The sequence below is a fragment of the Herpailurus yagouaroundi genome, unplaced genomic scaffold, assembly GCF_014898765.1.
Source record: "Herpailurus yagouaroundi ecotype Mexico unplaced genomic scaffold, PumYag 247, whole genome shotgun sequence".
NCBI classification, from domain to species: Eukaryota; Metazoa; Chordata; class Mammalia; order Carnivora; family Felidae; genus Herpailurus; species Herpailurus yagouaroundi.
Window position 1 is genome coordinate 665937 of NW_024412464.1, and position 6740 is coordinate 672676.

Consider the following 6740-nt stretch of genomic DNA (forward strand, 5'->3'; position numbering starts at 1 on the left):
GGGGGGGGGGGGTTGTCAGAGAGAGGAAGACACAGAATCCGAAACAGGTTCCAGGCTCTGAGCTGTCAGCACAGAGCCCGACGAGGGGCTCGAACTCATGGACCGCGAGATCATGACCTGAGCCGAAGTCGGCCGCTTAACCGACTGAGCCACCCAGGCGCCCCTAAATTTTTTTTTTTAAGGACTGGTATCCAGGGGCGCCTGGGTGGCTCAGTTGGTTAAGTGTCCAACTTCAGCTCAGGTTGTGACCTCACAGTTTGTGAGTTTGAGCCCTGCGTTGGGCTTGCTGCTGTCAGTGCAGAGCCCGCTTTGGATCCTCTGTCCCCCTGTCTCATTGCCCACCCTGAATCTTGCATGCTCTCTCAAAAATAAACATTAAAAAAAAAAAAAAAGGATTGGTATCCAGAATATAAAAAGAACTCTCAAAACTCAATAACAAGCCAATAAAAACCAACCCAATAAACAATCAATTTTTTAAATGGATAAAAAAAATTTACAAACATTTACCACACAAGAGATACAAAGGGCAAATCAGTGCATGAAAAGACCCTTGACGTTAAGAAATGCAAATTAAGGGGTGCCTGGGTGGCTCAGTTCATGGTTTTGTGGTTCATGAGTTCGAGCCCCGCGTCGGGCTCTGTGCTGACAGCTGGGAGCGTGGAGCCTACTTCGGATTCTGTGTCTCCCTCTCTCTGCTCCTCCCCCACTCATGCTCTGTCTCTCCCTCTCTGTCAAAAATAAATTAAATTAAAAAAAAAAAAAAGAGGGGCGCCTGGGTGGCTCAGTCGGTTAAGTGTCCGACTTCAGCTCAGGTCATGATCTCTCGATCTCACAGTCCGTGAGTTCGAGCCCCGCGTCAGGCTCTGGGCTGATGGCTCAGAGCCTGAAGCCTGCTTCCGATTCTGTGTCTCCCTCTCTCTCTGCTCCTCCCCCGTTCATGCTCTGTCTCTCTCTCTGTCTCAAAAATAAATAAACGTTAAAAAAAAAAAAAAAAGAAACACGAATTAAAACCACAGCAAGATACCCCCAGACATCTATTAGGATGGCTTCAATCAAACCCTGGGTGTAATGATTACTGTTTGTAAAAGTTCAGGCAGTGTTGACTACCCCATGCCTTAGTCTACACAGTTTTAAGATAGGCATGATACCCACTCTGTGGGGTTGTTGTAAAACTTTTACGAAATAATGTATCTAATCTGGTGTGCAAGTAAATACTAAGTACGCTTAGTTCCTTTCCATTGCCCTACCTTTTCTCTTCAAACAGGGATCTGAATCCTCTAGTCAATTTTTTACCCTTAATTTCTACACAATCAAAGGGTTAATTATCTTCTCCCATTTCACAGGAAAACAGGCTCTTGTAGATAGGCCACCTGACGGCAGGGAGAAAAAGCGGCAAAGGCATACGTGATGGGCCACTAGCATCCATTCATTCATCCGTCGGGCCCAGTTTCCGGAGCACCTGATGCCGTTAGGCACTGTCCTAGGATCTAAGCAAAGGCGGAGACTCCAGGAGCTCAAGGAGTTATTCCCCTGGGGGACGCAGAAGCATGCTACCAGCTAAGCCTCTCCCAGTTGCAAGGAACAGAATCCCAGTTCACACCAACTTCGGGACATTTGCTGTCTCTGTTGCTGGGAAGGCTCCGGGGATCCAGCGCTGGGGAAAAGCAACAGGAACGGGAACCCCTGGAGCTCACACGAGGGGCTCAGGACACCAAGACTCTCCCCAGCCCTCTCTTGCCCCTGCTCATCTCTCCTCTTTTCACCACAGCCCCGCTCTCTCTCACACACAGTGAAGGGTGAGTTATTGGGCTGCTTAGCACCGGACACCATGTGGAATACACTGCAGGATTGAGCCCTGAAGGACGGGAGGCTGAAATACTTCTCCGCCTATCCTTATTCCCCAGTGGTTAAGGATTGCCCCCACCCTACCCCTGCCCTTCCAGGCTGCCCTGTGCAAGGGCTGAACCAGCTTCCAGCACTTCGAGGCCAGGTGGCGGTTGCTTGGGGTGGAACTGAACTGTCCAACACCACCATTGGAAGTGGTCCGAGGGGATGAGTTGGGAGACACAAGGGCATCTGTTCCCCTGGCCAAGAAAGTCTGATCAATGAAGAAGGGAGTGGGAAGGCCTTGGGGACAGACCCAATCAGCAGCCCCAACAATCTAGCACACCTCTCCACCAACAGTTACAATACGGCAAATAGGATGGTAAGGCAAGGTACCCAGGAGGGGAGACCTGCCTGGGTGCATGAGGACTCCCAGATCGCTTCCACAGAGCTGCTGCCCAGGCCAGGGTCAGGGGAGCCCAGAACAGGTTCAAAGCACCCCATCCCCACCTGCCCTTTCTCTCACCTCCCCTCCAGCAGCTGCCTGTTTATTATATTCTCACCTTCAGCTGCCGGGCCGGGTAGGGATACCACACTGCTCCAGCTCCTAGACCCTGAGCAGTGATGACAGAAAATCCATCCTGGGCCTGCTCTTCCCACTCCTGCACAGGGGAATGGGGAAAAAACAAACAAACATATGCCAGCCAAATATTGAACCTTTCTTCCTTCTACTTTGCCAGTGCCTCCCACCAGGAAGATAAAGCTCTCCACCATTGCTAAGAGAAGCAGACACTCAGAATGTGAGGTAGGGTCCATGGCTGCCTTCAGCCTGCTCCAAAAGGCCAGGGTGCGCTGTGTCTGTATGACTTGAACCCAAGCACATAGGGATGGACCTTAAAAAGGATGGGATCTAGGAAGGGGGTGGTGCTGCTTACCTGGCCTGCCTTTCTGGGCTCCAGAATCTTGGCTTTCTACGTCAGGTAAGGGCCACCTGGCCCAGGTATCCATAACATCTGGAAATGTTCTTGAACTTGGACTTCATGAAAAGGACAAAGAATTGATGTTTTAAATGTTGGAACCCTTCCAGGCTTAGAATGAAAGGCCAACGTAATTAATGATGCAGAAAATATTTTTATTATCATCACTGGCTAATACTTAGCATCCACTGTGTGCCAGGCCCTCTTCTAAGGGCTTATTTAATCTTTACAATTTTATGGGGTAGAAACAATTATCTCCATTTTATACATGAGGAAACTAAGTCCCAGCAAGGTTAAGAAACTTGCCTGAGGGTGCACAGCTAGAAGATGGCAGTGCTCATTGCCCGTATATTACGCTGCCTCTCAGGTGTAATTAACAACCATAGCAGCTGGTAAGAAACCTATGGTCAGGATTGGCTACCGAGATATTCCAGCTCTTTCCTTGACTAAAGTGGAATCTGTTCTGTCTTTTGCAGACATTGGACCTTCTCTGGGGGCCCCCATGCTGTTTCCACCATACAAAAAAATTGGCACGGTCTCCCGTTCTTTGTTGCTTTTTGCAGATTGTCCCATTCTCTGTAACTGCGCAGCGTTCGCCTGAACACTGATTCTTTCGCAACAGCGTTCCTCAGAGGTCGGTGCACTCAGGGCTATTGTTCTCAGGATACCAGCTCTCATGGATGAGGGGCAGTGGCCCCCTTCTGGGCGCGTCGGTGCAGCTCAGCTCTCCCGCCTGGGCGCTCTGTGATTGCACTGCCCACACGATGCTGCGTGACCATCCTCCCTTCAGCAGTAAGTGAGCGTGGGAGGGGACTATTCTGCTTCTTTGGGCAGCAAGAGTAACTTCCTGATTGAAATAGATCCTCTGCTGGACAGAAATGCAAATGTCTCAACCCTTCCTGAGTAGTATCATTAATCATCCCCCAGTTTCCATATCCCAGCGGTGTCCAGGTTTAACCTCATTTCTCAGCCAAGAGCCAATGGGTTCCGCACCTGGTGAGGAGTCCCATCAGTCAGAAGGGCAGGGAGGGGTGGGTGTCTCAAAAGACCTCTGGGGCCTTCGTAACTGCGTGAGCAGTGATCAGCTGGCCGTGGTCCAAAGGGGCTGAGCAGAGGAAGCAGGCTGGGTAAGTGGGTAGTACTGTGGAGGAGCAGTTTGGAGACACCACCTCCAGAAGCTTTTCTGAGTCTGGCCCCATAAAGAGGAGGGAAGGAGAGGGGAAGGAGACCCTACACAGCAGCAACAGCAGCAACAGTGGCAGTGGTGGCTGGTCCTTCCCATCCAAGGGGCCAGGATATTCTAGAACTACTGAGCCTGCCCAGGGAAGATTCTGAGATTTGATCAGCCTCCAGTGTAAGCACCCACTGTGGTTACCTCTTCTTCCAAGTACAGCCACACAATCTGGTTGGGAGATGGGACGTTGACACAATGTAAGAGCTGAGGACTCTTACAGGGGAGGTGTATCTGGAGGGGCTGCAGGGAAGAAGTAAGCCACAAAAGAAATGACACACCTTGACTGGCCATGAGGAGGGCAAACACATTCCAGACAGAAAAAAACAAAAACAAAACCAAAAAAACACCACTCATTCATTCATTCATTCATTCATTCAATTAAGCGTTTATTAGTCTGCTACTATGGTCAGGCACTGTCCTAGGTCCTCTGGGTACAAAGATTTACACAATGTGACCTCTCTCCTGAGCAGCACTGGGTCTAGGGGGAGGCAAGGAAAGCACCGAGAGTGCACAAAGGACGTGCTCACCCTCAGGGGGCCAGCCCTGCTCTGGCACAGCTCTGAGAGTGAGTGCCTCCTTACACGTTGCTCCCTTGGCACACCACTTGCTTACCCCAGTCCTAGCCTTGCTTCTGAGGGGCTCATAGTCTATGATGAGCAAAGGCCTGAAGGTGGGAAACCATGACCCCCTTCGGGTGGTATTAAAGCCCCCTGGATCCGGCCCCACCTACCATTTGAGGACCATCTCTTGCCCTTTCTCCCTTAAACCTTTGCCCAACCAAACCATGTTTATTCTTCTGGAAATGGGGGGTACCTTCACACCTCCATCCCTCACCCAGAACTCCCTCCACCTCCCCAACCCCTCCAGCTGACAAAGTCCCGTTCACCCATCAAGACTCAGCTCAAGCAGCACCTGTTCCTGGGTTCACTCTTACCCGAACTGTCACTGGCAATCGTAACGCCCACGCCAAGGACAAAGATCGACTTGGTTTTTCCCCGATACGGCGAGGGAGGAAGTGGGGAGGAAGATATCATTAAATATGTATCTGGAAGCTTCCTATTTTAAATCATTGCTCTTCTTATCAGGCATCCTGCCACATAGAAGGAATGTCCTATCATCAGGTAAATGTAGCAACATTTTTTACTTACAAAATCTAAAATCATTTCCCCCCCCAAATATCAGACCCTCTATATTTGACTGGTCTGGAGCAAAACCCTGGCCGTCTGAGTTCCAGAGCTGCTAATCGCTCTCCTACAAAAGATGAGAGGTTCCCTCTGTGAACTCCAAGGCCCCCGGCACATTCTGCCTTGGCACAAGCATCCCGTGTTAGTCTCTGAGCCTCTCCTCCCACCCGGGCAGCCAGCTTCCCCAGGGCAGAGGGAGTCCCTGTTCATTTCTAGATCTCCAGGATGTAGCACAGGGCCTGGCACACGGTCAGACTGGTGACTAAGCTGACCAGATGTGCTGGAGGTCAGGGGAAGCATCAAGGAAAGCACTGGCTCAGATGGAGCATGAAATACAAGGTAACCTGGGGCGCCTGGGTCATGATCTCACAGCTCAGGTCATGATCTCACAGCTTGGGAGTTCAAGCCCCGTGTCGGGCTCTGTGCTGACCACTCAGAACCTGGAGCCTGCTTCCGATTCTGTGTCTCCCTCTCTCTCTGTCCCTCTCCCGCTCATGCTCTGTCTCTTTCTCTCTCTCTCAAGCATACATAAATATTTTAAAAGAAAATTTTTTAAAGAAAGAAGAGATAACCGAGGCACGGGCAGGTGCCACTCAAGGCACTGAGGGCTGGAGGCCATGTGTGAGTCAGCCAGAGCAGGGGCGGCGGTGGGGAGAAAAGGATGACAGACGCCTAAACAGCTCCCCTCGTTCAGAGCAGAGGCAGAAGGGGCCAAGAGGCCAGGACACATCCATGAGGCTGGATCCAGATACAAGCCCTGTGCTCAGATGAGAACCTCCTCACAGCATGCCAACAGATGCCTGATGGAGGAGAGAAATTGCAGAGAAGTTACAACCCCTTGTTGTGACTTCTCCCACGGAACTAAAAACAGCGCATCGATCCCACGCTCTCTATCCAGATGGATTATTCTGCAGCCTCTCCACCCGAGGGGTACCGAGGACGGAGCGGACACCAGCCTGGGAGGGGATTCTTGGGGGAGGACAAACCTCAAGGTGCAGAGGATGAGTGGCACCCCTGGAGGCAGATCACAAGGCATGCTTCCTGGACCACCTCCCCATGACGCCCCGATCCCAGGGGAAGCCACAGAAGGGCCAGGGGACGGGGGCCCTTCTGCCACTTTATCTTGATGGAGAAGGTCAGGCATGGGTAGGTTATGGTACATCAGTGCCAGCTGAAAAGCCAACACCTTTTCCACAGGTGGCCCACCTGAGAAAAGACCTCTGCGCCCCGAGAAAGTAACCAGAGAGGCCGGAGAAGCCTGGGAGAAGTCACAGTAAAGCACTTTGTCAAGATGATGCTATATTATTCCAGACACAAAAGGTGACATCAGAATTCTGGATGCAGTTATCCCTTGTGTCCTGGATGGCTGAACCCCAAAACAGCTGCACATGGTCCCTTTCTAGGCCCACTGACTCTCCTATCGCTGAGGCCAGCCTTGTGAGGACACAGAGAAGTCTTTGCCCCTCCCTCACCTGTCTCCTCCTTCTCACCTCCTCCCTGGGCCATGGTGCCCAGCACTGT

The 6740-nt window shown here is 51.4% G+C and overlaps 2 long non-coding RNA genes across 6 annotated transcripts in view; both read right to left on the reverse strand.

Moving 5' to 3' along the window:
- Nucleotides 1–2862, reverse strand: part of LOC121020146 (uncharacterized) — a 53746-nt gene extending 50884 nt beyond the window's left edge. For all 5 annotated transcript variants that reach the window (XR_005785978.1, XR_005785977.1, XR_005785974.1 and 2 more), the window contains exons 1-2: nucleotides 2760–2862; nucleotides 2388–2486 (exon numbers count right to left, since the gene is read on the reverse strand). This is a non-coding gene — a long non-coding RNA (uncharacterized LOC121020146). The remainder of the gene's footprint in view (nucleotides 1–2387; nucleotides 2487–2759) is intronic.
- A 4-nt stretch (nucleotides 2863–2866) lies between these two features.
- On the reverse strand, nucleotides 2867–5572 carry LOC121020147 (uncharacterized). Its single transcript, XR_005785979.1, has 3 exons — nucleotides 4970–5572; nucleotides 4177–4275; nucleotides 2867–3666 (listed from the first exon to the last, which is right to left on the reverse strand). It is a non-coding gene; the product is annotated as an uncharacterized LOC121020147 (long non-coding RNA).
- Nucleotides 5573–6740: the final 1168 nt, after the last annotated feature.